Source organism: Macrosteles quadrilineatus, unplaced genomic scaffold (assembly GCF_028750875.1).
Source record: "Macrosteles quadrilineatus isolate MER2022 unplaced genomic scaffold, UCM_ALF_1.0 Scaffold_4__1_contigs__length_99947679, whole genome shotgun sequence".
NCBI classification, from domain to species: domain Eukaryota; kingdom Metazoa; phylum Arthropoda; class Insecta; order Hemiptera; family Cicadellidae; genus Macrosteles; species Macrosteles quadrilineatus.
This window is the reverse complement of record NW_026542597.1, coordinates 17,377,108-17,395,356: the sequence shown is the minus strand read 5'-3', so window position 1 is coordinate 17,395,356 and position 18,249 is coordinate 17,377,108. Positions and strand designations below refer to the sequence as shown.

The 18,249-nt window shown below is 33.7% G+C and overlaps 1 protein-coding gene and 1 long non-coding RNA gene across 4 annotated transcripts in view; one reads left to right on the top strand and one right to left on the bottom strand.

Annotated features, from left to right (window-relative positions):
- Window positions 1–5,809, bottom strand: part of LOC128991564 (putative sodium-dependent multivitamin transporter) — a 54,116-nt gene extending 48,307 nt beyond the window's left edge. Inside the window, exons 1-2 of one of the 2 annotated variants that reach the window (XM_054414558.1) lie at window positions 5,580–5,809; window positions 5,288–5,499 (exon numbers count right to left, since the gene is read on the bottom strand). The gene's annotated coding sequence lies outside the window, so the exon portion shown is untranslated. Of the gene's footprint in view, window positions 1–5,287 lie in introns of both variants that reach the window. The other variant, XM_054414559.1, reaches the window with a different exon arrangement.
- Window positions 5,810–7,585: 1,776 nt separating this feature from the next.
- On the top strand, window positions 7,586–13,410 carry LOC128992367 (uncharacterized). 2 transcript variants are annotated; one of them, XR_008490711.1, is made up of 4 exons: window positions 7,586–7,654; window positions 8,527–8,747; window positions 10,428–10,570; window positions 12,931–13,410. It is a non-coding gene; the product is annotated as an uncharacterized LOC128992367 (long non-coding RNA). The 2 variants fall into 2 exon arrangements; XR_008490710.1 differs by lacking the exon at window positions 7,586–7,654 and having other exon boundaries at window positions 8,368–8,747.
- The last annotated feature ends 4,839 nt before the right edge of the window (window positions 13,411–18,249 follow it).

The window sequence follows — 18,249 nt, the reverse complement described above, 5'->3', positions numbered from 1 at the left end:
ACTAGGTGGAGTCGGGGGAAGGGTGTATTGAATCTAAATGAGATAGGTACAGGCTGAATGTTCGGACCAGCAAAGGGTACCTTTTGCTAGTACAGTACTTTGCTAACTCACTGAATAAAAGGAGTGGTCTCAATTTCCAGGATAAAATATGAGTTAGAGTTGTAATCAAATTTTGTCAACCTCTGACAGAAATCTCAAACTGGTAGAACTTAGACCAAGTAACAGGTAAAAATAGTAAAAAAATAATATATAACCTCATTTTAAAATGTGAAATACCAATGTTACTTTATTCATAAAGTTTAAAATTACAATGTACCAATATGAAGCCTTTTCAAACCCTACAAAATATGATTTTAAACCAATAGGTAGGCCTACGGTCAGAATTTTCAAAAAGTTTTAAAAGTAAAGCATAGGTTTGACACGCCTAATTTATTTGATTGTTGGTCGCAGACAAATATGTGTATCGGATGGTTTCCCCAGGATTTCATCTGGATCAGAAGTCAATGGTTGTATTGTTCTTTCCTTCAGTGGTTTTGACTTTTGACATTTTGAAGTATTAGCTCCAGTCAAGTTAACATTCAAATCAATGCGGTATGTAACTCCAGCATCATTGGATGTTACTTTCTCTCTTTTATTTCTAACCATGGATGAAGTCTGAGATTTGCATTGAGAAAGTTTAACGTACATTTCTGCTATCGGAGATCTTTTCTTGGACTTGTGTTTTTCAGGAGATTTGGGAATTTCTTTCAAATTTGAAGTTCCTTTAAATGAGGATAGTTTATGGTATTGCTTAGTTTTATGTATGTTTCTAAAAGTTGTTGGAGTAGTTTTTTCTAATTTAATGTCACACTTCGAATTTTTATCCACGGATCCAAAACTAGTGGCTGAAATAATATGATAAGAAGAGAAAAAACTGTGCGAGCCAGTGCTACTAGTTGTAGTTCCTGATACACTTTCTAACAATGTTCCGCTTTCGGTGAAGGATGAAGTTAGATCGCTAAACGGGCCAATTGAGTTTGGTTGTTTACATGCAAGTTCACCACTGAAATACTCTTTTAAAATCTGTATCTGTTCTTTAATTGGCTTCAGTTCTTTTTCAAACTCTGCTATAGCCACTTCTAATAACCTACTTTCTTGAGCCTGATTTGTAGATTGTTCAAAAGAGCTGGAGACATCGCTATTCGCAAGACTGCTTTTTAAATAGTTTTGCAGTTTTTGTATGATCTTGTCCTCATCAATTTGGCTTTGGAGTGAATCATCATTGCCCTCAAGTTCACTGATGATTTGTTCAAGCTCCGATTTGAGGGTTTCCGACTTCTTGGAGCTTACAGATTTGAAACTGTCTGAAGAATTTGTCGTTTTGATGACTTTTTCTGGTATCAGATCAAAAGATAACAATTCAGGACAAGAATAGTCTATTTTCATTTTTGGATTGATAGTTATATTCGTTTGCACTTCACAGGAAGAATTTCTTTTGTTCAGTTTCCTAAGGAAGTTTCCCAGATTCAGTGCATTTTCAAACTCAGAGTCGCTCATCATATTAATTTTCATTTCGCTAAGTGAATCAAAAACAGCCCTTGGGGGATTATCTGCCATTCCCAGAAGTGTTTTCAAATGTTCAAACTCATTCCAAATTCCATCTCCAACCATTTCATCTTCAATTTTGCTGTTCAAAGTCACTCTTTTTTTCTCATTTTTACACCTCTCGTTGAAAACGATGGAGTATTTTGAGCTAGGCTTAACGTTAGATTTTTGTTTATAATAAGCATCAGCACGCTTCTTTATATGTGGGTGAATCCATTTAATGACGTAGAACAGTGCCATACCAATCATATAACTAGCAAATAAAACATGGACCAAATCAGTAATCTTTTGTTGAAATATCTCTTTTGTATTGAATCCAAACATTGTAATTTGAAAAAGTAAAATTAAGTTTTTAGGTTTGATAGAAGATTCAAAACTCACTGAACAACTCAACGGATACCTAAATTTTGTTGTAAGGAATATGTTGTTTATTATTAAATTAATAATAAACATGGGCACAACTTGGAAAATAATGACATATGTTAATTAGCTTACTGTTGGTTCAAATCATACCAACTTATGAAAGCCAATAAGGTATGGTATGTTATTTTTTTGTACAACGAAATTATATCAATCAAAAAGTGTATCTTCTAAATCCTACTGAGTTTAATTTTACAAAAAGCGCTAGTTGATGACCCTTAAGATTAAAGTGAATTAAAGTTTCAAGTTGCTTTATTGAAATTTTATACAAATAGATATGTAATGAAAGGAAATGTAGGTAGTATATCATACTAAAATGTAATAATATTACTAGGTGTACAAGGCAGCTGTCTGCTTGCAATATTGAGCGGAGCAACCTTATTAATCCAATATTCAATTGAGTCAATGCTAAATACAGTTCATGTAAATGAGATGTCTCCTTGCAGTATCTAAGTCAATGGTACACGTGGTACGTACACATTAATTAGATGTCTACTTGCAGTATCCATAGTCAATGGTAGGCCTACGTTTGGTTCAAGTAAATGGAATGTCTACTTTTAGCATCTGAAGTCAATGGTATTGTACATCTGGTTTGGGTCAATGGGATGAATACTTGCAGTATCCAAAGTTAATGGTACGGTACGGTTCACATGAATAAGATGTCTTCTTGCAATGCAATATCTAAAGTAAATGCTAAATCTATAGGCCTACCTTTTCCAATTTTATTTTGGAACAGTTATGTTTATTTACGAACACATCAATTGTGTTTGAGGTAAGTCAAATATACTGTATTTGAGAAAACATCAAAGGAAGTTCAAATAAAATTTTTGATATTCAAACAATAGGACAAGATTTTATTTTTAAGTGCACAATTAACCAACTTATTAAGCTAACTGCCTCTTTTTAATGTTTATAAAAATGTACAGTATTGTGTTTGTATGTTTGTCATCCCCAAAAATAATATCTGAGATAACAGAGAAGCCGAATTGAAAACGAATTGAAAATTCGTAAAAATTCAACCGTAGGAGTAAACTTAGCCAACAACCTCATATTCCTTAATTGTTTGGAAAGAACAGGAGATTCTAGAAATAGGCTAGGCTAGTAATATAGGCTAATAATGATTTAGAAAGTTTTTTTTCAGTAAAGTGAAAAGAATAAATATAAATTTAGAATTTTCTTTTTGAAATTTCAAAAGCAGTCTGGGTAAAATTTTTTTTACAGATTTTTTGATGGGAATTAATTATATAGATTTAGTCGACAATCTAATTTCCTACATAGAAATATATAACATGTTGGGAAAATAATTCTTCTTTGTAAGTTTTGTGGGCGTAACATTTAATAACAAACGGAGAACCGGAACCGGAAAAATTGAAAACCGTACAGTGTTAGTTTGTGTTGTATATTTATACTAATATATTTATATTTATACAGCGAAAACTCACCGGCAACAACACGCAATGGCGAATACAAGGCACTTTGTGTATGAGACCTTGACAGGAGTGACGCACTTTCGTCATCTTCCTGAGAGAAAACGGAAATAACCCTGAGCGCAGTGCTGCCACTATCACAAGCTAATTTCTTCCTCTTCAAAATGACATATTATATGACTAACTTACTGTACACTGTACATGTAATTTGTATTTTCCGTACTAGCGTATAACGATGGTTGCCTATTTGTTATAAATTTCAAAAACAGCGGTTTTTATAAAACCGTACCTGTTGTGCAATCAATATTTCGTTCTAAATATCAATACAGTACCACAGTTAAGATAGAATCAATGGCTATCCAGTGGTACTACCCGCAACATCCCAAGACGAAAATTACCAGAGCAGGGTAATGCCAAACAAGTCGTGTTTTGACAGTTCCCAAATGTCAGCTGCAAAAGTCGTGCCGCGCCAAAAATTCATTTCATTTCTAATAGTAGTAACATTGTTATATACCTGCTACAGGGTTTGTTTATATAATAAAATGAAAGTTCAGAATGTGATCTTTTGAATGGTACGGTATATTGTTCACATCAGAGTTGATTATAAGCAGTTTTTGGCCGTTGAAAAAATTTGGCCCATACTATTGTATTACGCTGGTGGCCATTCTAGGCGTCACCATCGAGAGTTATTATACATCGATGGGCGTCACTGCAAACGAGCGTATTACGATCGTTGGCCACTGCTAGGGTTAAACGAATTAAAAAGTAGAAAATAATTTATAAATATGTGGAGAGAATTTTTCACATAGATAATATTTCAATTGGTGAAGATTTCAGTTGTCGTAAATTAGCTATTGCATGAACCCCAAATTTTTTTTATTCTCTCCACACTTTTATAAATAATTTTATACTTTTTAGTTCGTTAAAAAACGAGGGAATTATAAAAAGTTGTTTTTATTTATAAATTATTTGTCCATGAATAGAGCCAATGTATCACAATTAGCTTACTGTAATGGATTTTATAGTAATTTTTTTATTTGAATAGGCTAGACACTTCTAGGGCCCTGACAGCTTGTGAAGTCTCTACATGTTATTTTTAATAAGCTTACTTTTAATAATATGATTGCTTAACTTAAATTTATATAAGACACGTAGTTCTGTTGGTACTTTATCCAAATTGTGGACATTTATTTATGAGTTAGGTCTGATTAACTTACATTTTTATTGCCTACAGAAGATCTTTAAAGAATGATTAAACTTAAGTTAGGCTACTCTCTTTAGTGTTTTCTTCCCGTTGCGAGACACGGGAAAGTATTGGCGGCTAGTCATAATATTATTTGATGTTACCGTAGGTACTTTTAAAATAAGGCGTTCACGAAAGTTTTGCTAAAAAAAGTCACAAGGGACAAGCGGTAACGGGTGTGCAGCTGTGCAAGTAAATTTTGGTTGCCTCACTTAACTGGTGAGACCTAGATGATGTTAATCTACTTTTCTTACTACCGTAGGCTACTTCTATTTAATTAGGTATTTTCACAAGCAAAAATGGTATTGTTGTACAACCCGTTGTTCCCAAGGTCCAACTGATAATATGATAAGATAATAAATAATATACTGGTACAAATTATAGATAATATGATAATAAGAAACATAAACTTAGGCCTAAGTTAAATTAGGCATAGGGAGTAGACTTTCCTAAGTGGGGCCAAAAACAACCGAATGAAAATAACTTATCATACTATTGACTATGCGATATGATATAACTTAGTCCTATCGATTATTTAATTCAGTTAGTTAGGTCCGGTTAACCTAACTAACCAAATTTGAACTTCAATTTCAGTGTTGGGTTTTCGACTTACCTTTTTAGAAGATTTAATTTTTCACAAGTTGGTTTCTCTAACACCTTAACTTCCTTCAATCTGAAATCTCACTTTATAGGCCTACGCTGTCATTAAAGGGATTTCCAATATTTGGCCTTAAGTTAGGCCTAGACCTAGGCCTATGCCTATTTTATCGTGACAACAAATATAAATGTCCAAGTTGTAAGTTATCCTTCATAAATCATGTCAAGCTGAGCAAGGTAATCTTCTTAAAGTTTGATTACTTCTATAAAGTTAATCTGATTTGTAGTCCTATAGATTGACTATTCACCAAGTAGTAACTTCAATGTTTGTTTAGTTAAGGTTAGTTGTATTTCACTTTCAACTTTCCAAGTTGTACTTGTGAGATAACTGATTTGATCAAGGCTAACTATTAAGTTTAGGAGATATTACATTAATCTATAACTACACAAAACAATTAATTGTAACCTTTAACTTCTTGCCATCTTTCTGATATTATTCTCTATTATTATGTTATGTTCTGTTTCCAACCAAACCCAACAAACAACAAATTAGCCAACAACATCAACAACGACAACACTCTGAGAACTGAGAGAGAGTGAGAACTGAACTGACTGAAGAACCGAATGACAGAGCATTGAACGACCTTCTAGTCGAAGGGGGAGGTGCAGCTGTCGCGCATGCGCACAAGCACTGCTATGCTGTCACTGTTATTTGCACAGTTAGCATTGTTAGCAATAGTAAACTTTTGGTTCCGTTCCACGGCCACCGTGTAACCGTTATAGCTGTTTGCAGGTTTGTAAAGTGCTCCAAACCACAGGCTATGAGGCTGGCACTAAAGCCGTGAAGCATAGGTCTCTTTCTAGCTAGGGCTAGGCTAGAATTATATTGCTAACCAAGTGGTGGATTTTATTATTATTTTCGTTTAGGCCTATATTACCATAGACAAAAAGAATTCTTTTTGTCTATGATATTACTTGCTAATAGTAATTAGGATGTGTTGGTTTACATTTTTACACCCTTTATAGCTTAAATCCTCAAAGCTATCCGCTAATCTGTGAGAATGTTAAAATGTAGGCCTAGGTCAAATAGAGGCCTAGCCAAAAACTAGGCTAGAAATTATGGCTATGAGATCCGCATTCTCATCTAAAGTAAAGTAAGAGTAGGTACATAGGCCTACCTACACAAATAAGATTTAAAATACAAACTAAAATACTAGGCTCGATTATCGTTGGCAAAAAGGCAGCATTTAACTTAGCCTATTTAAAAGTTTTTGTGCTTTATAGATGTGTATTACCGTAACCGTACCACACTAGCTGTTATACCCAGCCACTCTCCTACACACTGTTATAGCCCTTTAGTATTACGGACAGCTTTGTCATCATTCAAATCTCTCTATTTCTAAATGGCTTTTAGTAAATATGATAATCTAAAATTACGCCGAAGAAAGTAGTTACATTAATTACAAGTTTTACATTCAATATTAAAAATTAATCGAAGTTAACATAACTCATCCACATCCTTGGTCTAAGTTAGTACCTTTAAACTTAACTCGAAGTTCGAGGTTGTGAAAGGAAACAAAACAAACAAACCAAAATAATATCTGTCAAACTGAGTGAGTATGCGTGGCAATTCCGTTAACGGTTACAACGTTACAAGGTGTAGTGACCGGGAACGGGAAGTAACGCAATAGGTTCTCAAAACTGCTACTGCTACTTTGAAAATAACAACAGTGACAGCTTGTGCGCATGCGCGACATCTGCACCTCCCCCTTCGACTAGAAGGTCGTAGCATTGAACCATAGGGTATTAAGCTGGGTTTTCCTAGACGCGGAGTCGGCCAGCGGAGAGCGGACAACGGAGAGCGGACTGGGTGGGTTCCATAATATCGACAACCGTAGAAATTGATCGAAACTGAATTATTCCCAGTTTGTCGACACTGGAATATTCCCACTTAACCGACATCCCAAATAACCGACGTCGCAAATGATCGACACCACAAATTGTCGACATCCCATATTGTCGACAATGAAATAGTTTCATTTTGTCGACACTGAAATAGTCCCAGTATATCGACAAGCACCCGTTCTTCGGAGCTACTCTTGAAAAGGAGTTGTTCTAATTCATCGTTCAGTTCCTCAACTCACGAGTCGCAATATTTGATTCCGAATTCCGACGGACATCTTCAAGCTGGCCATAAACTTTTATATTGTAAATATTTATCTTTCTTATTTCTTTCCTTGTTTACAAGAAAATAGATGACTCGAGTGTTACAAACAATAGTTTTTAAGGAATAATGTGAAATAAGTTAATTTTTATAGGATAAAAAACGTAATCCACATGATTACTTAATAACATTAAGTAGTCCTACCAGACACTAACTTAGGTAAGTCACCAACAAGAACCTAAGATATTCGTAGGCTAATTCTGGACCATCAAGCAATATTGTAGCAAATGTTTGAATAGGCATTATCCCTAGGCTATTAGGATTGTCTCTTTTTCACACTGACCCAGTGTCAACTTTAAGAATTTGTTTAGGCTATGTAAAAATATTTGGCTGCACTTTAGTTTATGTCCTACATTCATTCAAATGAAAGATATTAATACAAGACTATTTAATATTTTGAATATTTCATTCCGTTAGTTAGGTTAAGTTTTACCCTAACATTACCCAAAATTGATATAGGCCTAAGTTTATTGAATGAAATAATCAATATGACTGGGACGGGTGGCGTCGTCCTGTAATCCAGCTAGTAGGAGGTCACAAATTGTGGATATTTATAGGCATGCAATGTGGATGCGATACTCCCTGGTGTGGATTAACGTCCGCACGAGTGAGTACTACGACTATCCGCAGTACTATCCTGATAATTAGACCAATTCGTATATACCAAGGCAATAATGTGGTTCGGATTCCACAATAAACCGTAGGTCCCTTAGTTGCCATTAGCTGTATGGGCTATTAATTAACAGCTGTGTCTAAGGAATGTCGGCCTTATTCACTAACAAGACTACAAGATCGCACCACTCATCCTGATCCTACACTCATTTCCATTCATACTTGGCTTAAAATATGGTACCTACTTTGTATGGTCGCCAAGTAATAAGTAAGAAAGTATTAAAGAAATATATTCATTGGAATGAGTGTAGGACGTAAAATTATGTGCTGTCAAATATTCTAGAGCTGTTTGTATTTGGTGTAAGACTAGACTTGGATTATATAATTCATTGCTGATGACATCAATGTTAATTTTATAGATGATCCTGGAGCAAAGGCTGTAATTTGACCTGAACCCAAATTGGTCTCTATTTTAAATATTGTCTTGAACCAATAAGTTAAGAGGACTAACCTTTCTGGACGACATTGCCATCGACATCACTGCAGATGAGAGAGAAAGAGAGACCAGAGTTGTGGACCCTGGAGGCAATTACCATTTTGCCGTGATAATGTTACTTGGTCTAACCATAACTTAAGTGAGGTGAGTCAACATTCTTTCCCCTTTGTGATACATTCTATAGTCCTCGCCACCCTAAGTTGAGGCAGCCAAAGACCGCACTAGATATACGCTGTGCAGCCTTGGGCTGCCTCAACTTAGGGTGGCGAGGACTATAGGCTATGTTTGTTAACTAAGTTATTCAATGTTCAAATCGGTACTTTGGTAAGTATTATCCGGAGGCTACAGATAGGCTATACAGCGCTTTGCGGCGGTTATGTTAGGTTGGGTTATCATAAATGGAAAGAACATTTTTATGTCCTAGGCCTACTGTCCATATTTGGGTCCGGGTTCCATATTATCGACAACCATAGAAACTGATCCAAACTGAATCATTTGCATTTAGTGTTGAACAGAGTTTGAACAACTAATTATTTATATGTTTTATGGTAACTTTAGGGAAAATATAATGTATAACACAAGTGCAAACTGCCTTTGCTGCACTCGAGAAACTTTCCACACTAGCCTACGGCTCGTGCGTAAACATTTCTCTTATGTGTAGCAAAGTGCCACTTCGCCCACTAGTTACCTACACAAATAAACTATTATTAATAGTTTTTGGTGGAACATAAGGATAATTAATTATAATCTTTATGCAAATTTATAGTTTTTTTATAAAAATTTAAAACTAGGCCCCTACTTAAAATGTATTTGGATACATCTCGAAACATGTTGTTTGGAAATGTCTTAATTAGGCTAGAGCTTGCATTTTTGCAAATTGGGAAATAACAAATAATTAATGTTTAACACCTTCGCTACCGAGCGACGCACATATGCGTTGGTCCGGTCACTCCTACAGACCAAAAGGAATGATCATGACGTTGCTTACAGACCAAGTGATATAGGAATAACATTGCCAACAGACCAAAAGAGAAATATCGTTTAAATGGACGAATTGACTTCATATTAACCTTAAGTGAATTAGTAAGCAATAAATATTGTTTTTAATTATCGTTTGGAGCAACTTTTAAAACGCTGCATATATGCGTCGGTCAGTTTATTTAATGAAATCTAGATAAAAAGATTACCTACATTTTCGTTTCAATAGACCAGGCGACACACGTTTAAGCGTCGTTGTAAATTTGGTTGTTTCAAGCTTTTACACAAACAAATAAAGAAACTCCACCACTCGCCAAAACTGCAAAGGTTATAACGTTTACATCTGTTCTGAGATGTCGCGGAATGCACGATGTAAACAACAATGTTGCCAACTGTTGTGTGACGTAACCAATCGTCATATCCACAGACCAAGCGACGCACATTTGCGGCAGATATCCCTCTAGACCGATACGATAAAATCAGGGCTTTAAAATAGACCGTTGCTAAGAAATACGCTGATTAATAACATCGAACACAGACGCAAGTGTGCATCGTTAGTCTATTTCAATGTGATCAGCTGACGCAAATATGCGTCGGTGGTCTATGCGAACGTAAATTCCATATAATTGTGGTAGCGAACAAGTTAAACCAATTTATTTTGTCTAAACCTAATTATTGTTACAAATTCTAATATTTGTACTAACTTGACCCAGATTTTCTCAAACATTTTCCTATTAGCTGTACCTATTTGAATATCGCAAATATAGAAAGGAGTGTACACACTTGTATTATTTGTTGGACTAAAATTATTTGTATAACACTATTTTTTGCAATATTTCTGTACAGAACTGAAGCCTACCAGTAAGTAAAATGGGGGCGTTGTAATTAATATCCTCCAACATTGGAGAATACAGGGGAGAGGTGTCAGAGGAAGAGGAGATCGAGGATGGGGCGAAGTAAAGACTAAGATTGAAGAGAACTAACTAATGGTAAGTTTTGCCATTTACTTAAATTTAATACTTATAAATCCAGGGCCGTGTCCATTGCCCCCAAGCCTATGTCGCATAACCCTCCTGAATTACTAGTATTTAACCAGCATTTTAACTCGAGAGGTGCCCAAAAATTTGCTTTTGTTTTTTAGGAAATGTAGGCTATATTTTTTGACACCATAATTATAATTTTTCTGAATATGTCATAGTTTTTACATTTGGTAAGTACTGAAACAACAATCATTTTAAGACAAATGGAAAAGCCCCTGTCAACAGAAGCAGTTGAAACAAAAAATTCTCATACATCAATAAGGTATTTAGTACAAGCGTGGTTCAATAAGACCTTAGAAAAATATATAATAACACAATTTTTTGTGATAAATTCGATTTATTTTGTTATAATCTCCTTTTATTTAGCTCTATACTCTTATCTTAAAGTTTCGCAAAACCTCCTTCAAATGCTGTCCAAATAAATAGCACCCTACAAACATGAAAAGCCTTCAAAAATACTCTTCTGTTTCAGTGATGACCTCATCATTTGACATAAAACGTTGCCCACCAGGCCAATTTGTTATCTTAAGAAATAAAAAAGGTCATTCAGGGCGTTTGACAAACAAAATTATTTGACGGGTTTCTTTGCCACCCTGTCAAGCGAGTGAGTGTTGGAGGGTGGTGGGAATGGTGTCGTCCCATTTGCGAACAGTCCCATTTGCGAACAGTCCCGTTTGCAAACAAATTTTTGGCTGTGGGGTGAGGTACCTGGGAAGGAGTCCCGTTTGCGAACAAGTTTCGTTCTACCCTCGGTCAGGTAGTATCCCGCACGTTAATTGTTGTCTTTCTGCTTGTAGAATACAAAGCTAATATTCAAAGACATTTTAGAATATCTGCTTTTTAGGCCTACTTTTGAATATTGATTGTATAAATATTGGTTATTTCATCGGCAGTTAACAAGTACAATGAATCAATACGAGCAGGGACTATTCTTTTGATTAGATTCATTAACTGTCTGTAAGGGATATAAATAAAATGTGACATGTTTATTTATTCTTATATTTGATGGTTCATTGATTATTGATTTTATGAAATAAGTGAGATTGTATATCTGTTGTTGTATCTAACCCTGATTAATTATTAAAAATTTCGCTAATGTGAATAATTGTATTGAAAGATTTTGGTGTAAAAAATAGTGAAATTATAAAGTTCACATTTACTTGAATCATTTTAAAATTTTGGAACAATTAACATGTGTTAAGAGTAGGGTACACACCTTAAAAATTGAAACTTTTTCTCAAGGAGATAATTAATTGTATATTTTTGCAATTTTGAGAGAAATATTGTTTACACCATTTGCCTTTTCACAAATTTTTAAATCCTAATTTCATATTACTACCCATAGATTAGTTATGATGTTTTCTAATCCAGAGGTAGCTACTACCTATCTATATTATAACTTTTGACACTTTCTGTAGATTTCACATTCTATTCAATGAATAACTTTTTATGAGCGTTTCATGGTCATGATATGTATATTTTCAACCAAGTTCCTCTTAACTTAACCTACCCTCAACATAAACATTGTTTGATGACTTTAAATTTCCTAATTCTAAGCTGATATACAAATATTTCAATTTAAAAACAACAATAAAATACCCCCACCGCAGCAAACCTGCAGACTAAGCGAATTTCCATTTGACTGATTTGATTTACACTGAAATGTCTACTTACAAATATAACATTTATTCCCGATTTAAATAGAATTAGTTTAACAAGTACTTAGGTTTGCTGCATCAGGGAGGGTAAAACTGTTTTTTTGTAAAACGTTAATAGTTAGTAAAAAATAAAAACATTTTCCAAATTTGATAAAAGTATGTTCATAAACAAGCAAACTACAACAGTTTACTTATTCTCCATAAGAATAACATGGGAATTTTAAATTTACAATTTTTTGGAATTTTCTCCGTAACCATTAGGCGCATAATAACGCTTCAATATACTAAATTATTTCTTTTTTTTAAGCTCTACAAAATGGTTTGGAAAGAAATTGCTAAATTTTATGTTTTTTGGGTAAAAAATGGGAAAAACCTATTCTTACCCCATAAAAACCCCCGTTCCCATGGTCCGATCATGCTGGATCGCGAACTCGTTCAAATAAACGTAGGTTTACACGTTTGTACCAAATTTCATCAAAATCGTTGTCGTTGTTATGGTTTGTTCGTTATGTAGAGGTAAAATATACATTGTGTCTTATGGAGAGTTCTATAGGGGATTTAAAAAAAAATCGTTATATCAAGGAATTCGTTATATCGAGGTTCATTATATCAAGGTTAGATTGTATTAATTTTTGTTCTGTTATATTCCAGGCCTGATGACAGGGTGGATGGCGATGGAGGCATGGAGGTTGGGGGAGAGAAGGCTGAAGAAGTGAAGACAAATCAGTTTAGATTCATTATAATGATTAGTTTAATATTTATTTTGAATACCAGTATACTTTTATTTACATTTTTTTTCTCATTTAGATTATTTAATTAAGAAAATGTTATAAAGATGTTTTCTTAAATTTTTAATATCTGTTTGTACTTCTGTCTGGTAAAAAACAAAACTGTTTATTATGTTTGTTAAAATGATTACTTCCACTAATGGACCTTGTCTTGGGTGAAAAGAGATATCTTGATATTTAACTAGCAGGGTGCCTGTTCTATCTATGGGCGGGGATCGTATAAGTCAGTTGAAACCTTCTTATATTTCGATATTTGGTAAATTAATCATTTCCAACTTTATATAGTATAGATCGCTATTTCTGTATTGATGTACTGAAATGAATAAAATTATATGAAATTAAATGTTGTTTTTTTATATATTCTGATGAAACACTATTGATAAGGCATAACAATATTCTAAAGTTTATAACAGCTGATGTTTGTGTTTTTATTAATGATTTATTGTATTGTGACTTTTGAGTGGTTGAAGGATTTGTGGTGATTTGGTTTTAAGGAGATTGATGTTCCTAATTTTTTAAAGTCTATCTATATCTTATTACTTATTTAATACGCAAGCAGGTCTTTTGTGACAATTACTCCTCCGAAACTACTGAACCGATTGTCATGATTTTGGTGTCATTGGAAAGAGCGTAGCGTGAAGTTGTGCAGGAAACTTTCTTTTTAGGGAAATAATGAGAGAGTGAGGCCCTGTAGCCCTTTAAAGTTTCTTATTTCTCCATAAGATTAACATGGGAAACAAAAATTGTTATGAAACTCCAGCTGTTGTCAGAAATCAAAAGTGAGAAGAAGAGCATAGGTTAATTGTAAACAGTCAATAAGTTTGCTAATAAAACAGTTTGCTACAAATATTTGCTGACTTGGTTGAAATGAAATATTTACAATTTGAATTTAATAATACAACATACTCTTATTTTATCTTAGCATAGCTTTCAGCTCATATTTACTTTATTTGATACATTTATTATTAGTGTTTTGCAACAACACTGATTAAATTAAACCAAGGAAAATACCGGTATTATAAAACTGCAGTACACAGTATTCTTTTTTTTCTAAAAATCTATGAAATATCTGTTACTATGTTTACTTAATGGTAAGTGTGAAAATGTAAAGGCAATGGATGATGGAACTGGTTTGTATATTAAGTTGGTTTTTGATATTTTTAGAGTAGAATCAGAGATGCAATGAAACATATACTGTATTTGCTATTACATTTTTTAGTCCTTGATGCTTTGATAATCATATTAATTTGTCTGCTGTCTTTAACACTAAATTATTTGTTTAACATTTTTTATAGTACCTATATATATAGTTTCTTTAATATTTCAAAAGACTGTATTGATAAGGCACAGCAATATTTCTAAAGTTTATAACAGCTTACTTAGTTCTGCTAATGATTTATTGTGAGAGAAGAAACTGAAGATGGAAGGATTTGTGATTTAATATAAAGAAGAGTTAAATTTTAAAAAATTGTCATTTAAATCTAATAATTAGTTTTTTTGCAACTTCAAAGTTGAAATTGAAAATGTCAATAATAAATTGAAAGATATATGTAACTATAGGGAGATGAAGGTAAATAATGTATGTCAACGTTTTATTTGAGGATTTGGTCAGTTTTCCGCATATCAGCCAACACAAGATTTAAAATTAATCAAAACCAAAATAATGGTGGTATCCACTACTTACCAGATTTAAAAGTCATAACTTAAATGTTTCTAAACGTTGAATTTTGTTTCTAAAAGCGTTGGGGGATGTGTAACTATTATATGCAACAGATGTAAAGATTAAAATGTTTCTGTTCTGTATCCTCTTCCCGTTGCAAAGCACGGGTACAACGTACAACAGCTAGTAGTCTATAGAATAATATGGAATAGTAATATATAAATTTTATAAATATTACTCATGAGCTACTTTACAAAAGAAGATTCTCCACACTTCCAGTTTGTTTAGAAGAATCCTTATAAATAAATCAGCTGATTGAATTACTTAAAATGTGAAGAATATTTGTTGGAGACCGCTCGGGGAAAATCATTAGTTTACTCTAAAAGCAGTCTTAGTATTGCAGATATGAATCCATTCCCAGACACTCTGCACTGCTAGCCACTAATTCGTTCACCATTTCCTGTGTCGTGGACATGTTTCCATCCCTTCTCATAGCATTTCAGTATTGCAAATACATTATTCTAACTGCTACAAACTGTTTCCAGTTCCCACACTCCACGCTGCTCACCTTTTCTACATAGCATTTTAGGATTGCAGATACCTTAATATAATCGTCATAAACGGTTCCCACACTCCGGACTGCTCACCTAGACTACTTCCTTCACCACTTCCTACGTCGCGGACCTGTTTCCCTCCCTTACCATAGCATTTGAGGATTGAAGATACCTTAATCTAATCGTCATAAACAGTTCCCACACTCCGGACTGCTCGCCTTTACTATTTCCTTCACCACTTCCTAGTCGCTGACCTGTTTCCCTCCCTTTCCATAGCATTTAATGATTGCAGATACCGCAATCTAATCGTCATAAATAGATCTCACACTCCACACTGCTACCCTTGACTACAATGTATCGTATAATCTTTGCTTAATAGTAACAACTGATGTTTTTTCCTTTTTTACTGTATTTTGTAATTGCTAGTACTGTGGATAGACGGTATTTACTCAGGGGAGGTATAGAAGAGGATACGATGACAGCTGTGGGCTTCTTATTAGCTGAGGGAACGCCATTACCGTAACAAAACAAATTGTAGCCAGCGGCCTCGGTGGTCTAGTGGTTAGCGTGCCGTGCTGATATGCTGAAGGTCTCGGGTTCGAATCCCACTGGTAGCATTTACTTTTTGTCCAAGATTTTTTTATTATCAGCAAGTTTGGTTCGGTTATGACAGTTTAATTTTATTATTAAGTCATTATAAAATTTTAATTGAGCAATTTCTAGTTTTATTTAATAAACAGAATTATTTTTTCTATGACTAAACTTTTGTTATATTATTTCATTATCAGCAAGTTTGGTTAGTTCGGTTAGGTTATGATAGTTTAATTTTATAATTAAAAAATAATAAAATTGAATTTGAGGCATTTATAATTTTATTTTATGAACAGAACTATTTTTTCGATTAGTAAACCTTCATTGCCAAAGTGCTCTCTACTACAGCGCTGTTCACGGAGGAATTTTGAACTAAATCCTCATTCGTACCTCCCCTAAGTCAGACCCGTGGATAGACTACTTACAAGTCTTTTGTTTACTTTTTCCTTGTTATTTAATTCAGCCAAGATGGTTACTAAGCAACCCATAAGACTAATGTTAAAAAAATGTGACTTTCAGTTTCATTTTTCTACGTAGTTAGATTTTTGTTGGTAGTTCTAACTGCAGTAAACTCGTTTTTAGGCCAGTAATAAACTATTTACAACATTTGAAGAAAATCGTCGGAGCCGTTTTTGACATCTTGGTGCAAGCATACATGCATACATACATACAAGCAAACATTGTTCATTAGGATAGGATATTGGTAAGAAACCTTGTACCATTCTCTTATTTTAGTTTTATTTTAGCTGTAGTTGTACTGACGTTTTCCAGTAATATAACTGCATTTTCAAAATGCCATTTTGTGGAAATAAAAGTTCTTGATTCTTGATTGCGGTTATAGACGAATCTAAACAGTCAATCAGTTTTGCTGGAAGAACAGAAAATTTTTGGAGTTTAAAGGAGAAATATTGAAAACAGGAGGAGGAGACAATTAATAGGAAATATTATACGTATTAGATGAGTAGAGGAGATGCCTGGTCTCACAGTAAATCCAGGTACACAATCATACTTCGGGAGATGAATCATTTTTGCCAGATATATTAAGCAACTAAAAAAAAACCATGAAGAATATACACATCATGTTGTCACAGTGGTAACAATCTGTCACCAAGGTAATCTTTAGTAAACCTACCTAAAGTCAGATCAAATAAATACGCGCAAGAAATGTTTACTGGTAACAGCTTTAATAATTCGGGAAACATTTGTGGAAAACACAAAAAAATAAGGCCGGGTCCAAAAAATGCTAAAATATTTTTACAAGAAGCGCTTATTCAGGAAACTTATAGATCTGTGAATTTACGAAACCGTTATGACATAGCAATCCCCAGACCAAATTTAACTCATTTTAAAAAGTTTTACTTGTACTTAGCCCCGAATTTTTTTAATAGTTTGCCTACAAGACTTAAAAAATGTGAAAACAAAAACAAGCTTATTGGCGATTTATGGAATTATCTTTTAGAAATAGAAAATATTGATTATTTCTTTTACTCTGTTGTGTAGGACCTAATAGAATAAATAGTTTTAATAATATGTAGATAGAAATATTTATAAATCTTGGAAATGTTTACAATAGTGTTTATGTTTAAAAAATCAGATAATGTGCAGAAGTTTTCATGTTTTTTTTTGTGTGTTTATAAATAAATAGAATAATATTTGACCGTGTGCCGCCCACCATTACTCTTTGAGTTTATTGTATCAAAGTAGATTGTGCAAATCCACCAAATCAGGTTGATTAACCTTGGTGGTTATTGTTTCGTGTACTGTAATATTTCTGAATTGTACAGTTCTATGTAATATTGAAACAATAAAGATTTTTCTAATAATTATTATTTCAAAGCACTGTTAAATATCGTGAGTCAAAGGTAATAGAGTAGGCCTAAACAAACAAACAATAAATCTTCATAAATAAAATTAGAGTTTAGTCTGTACATTGCTCAGAATTATATATTTTTGATTATTTTTACATTTTATACATTAGAGAAGCCGAAACAACTCAAACAAGCCTTATCTCAATTGCTGTCTATCTCTCCAGCACTATACAATGCCCGAACGGAAATACCATTGATATCATAAAAGCTCACCCAACGATGTGAGCGCGAGCCTCCCAACGGCGTACTGGTACTTTTCTGTACTATTCAGTATATTATGTATATTCAGTACTGTACTATTCAAATTGTCTAGGTCTAGTAAGGACCGTTTCCCGACTGTACGCAGGATATGAGCATGTATTGTCATTGACTAGTCAATTGTATTGTATATATATAGTTGTTCCCTTATCTTTTCCTTAAAATACTCACATATGGTGGCGTCGAAATAATAACTCTACTTCAGTAAAGAACAAATTTAATATTACACCCTACAATATGAAATATTTTGT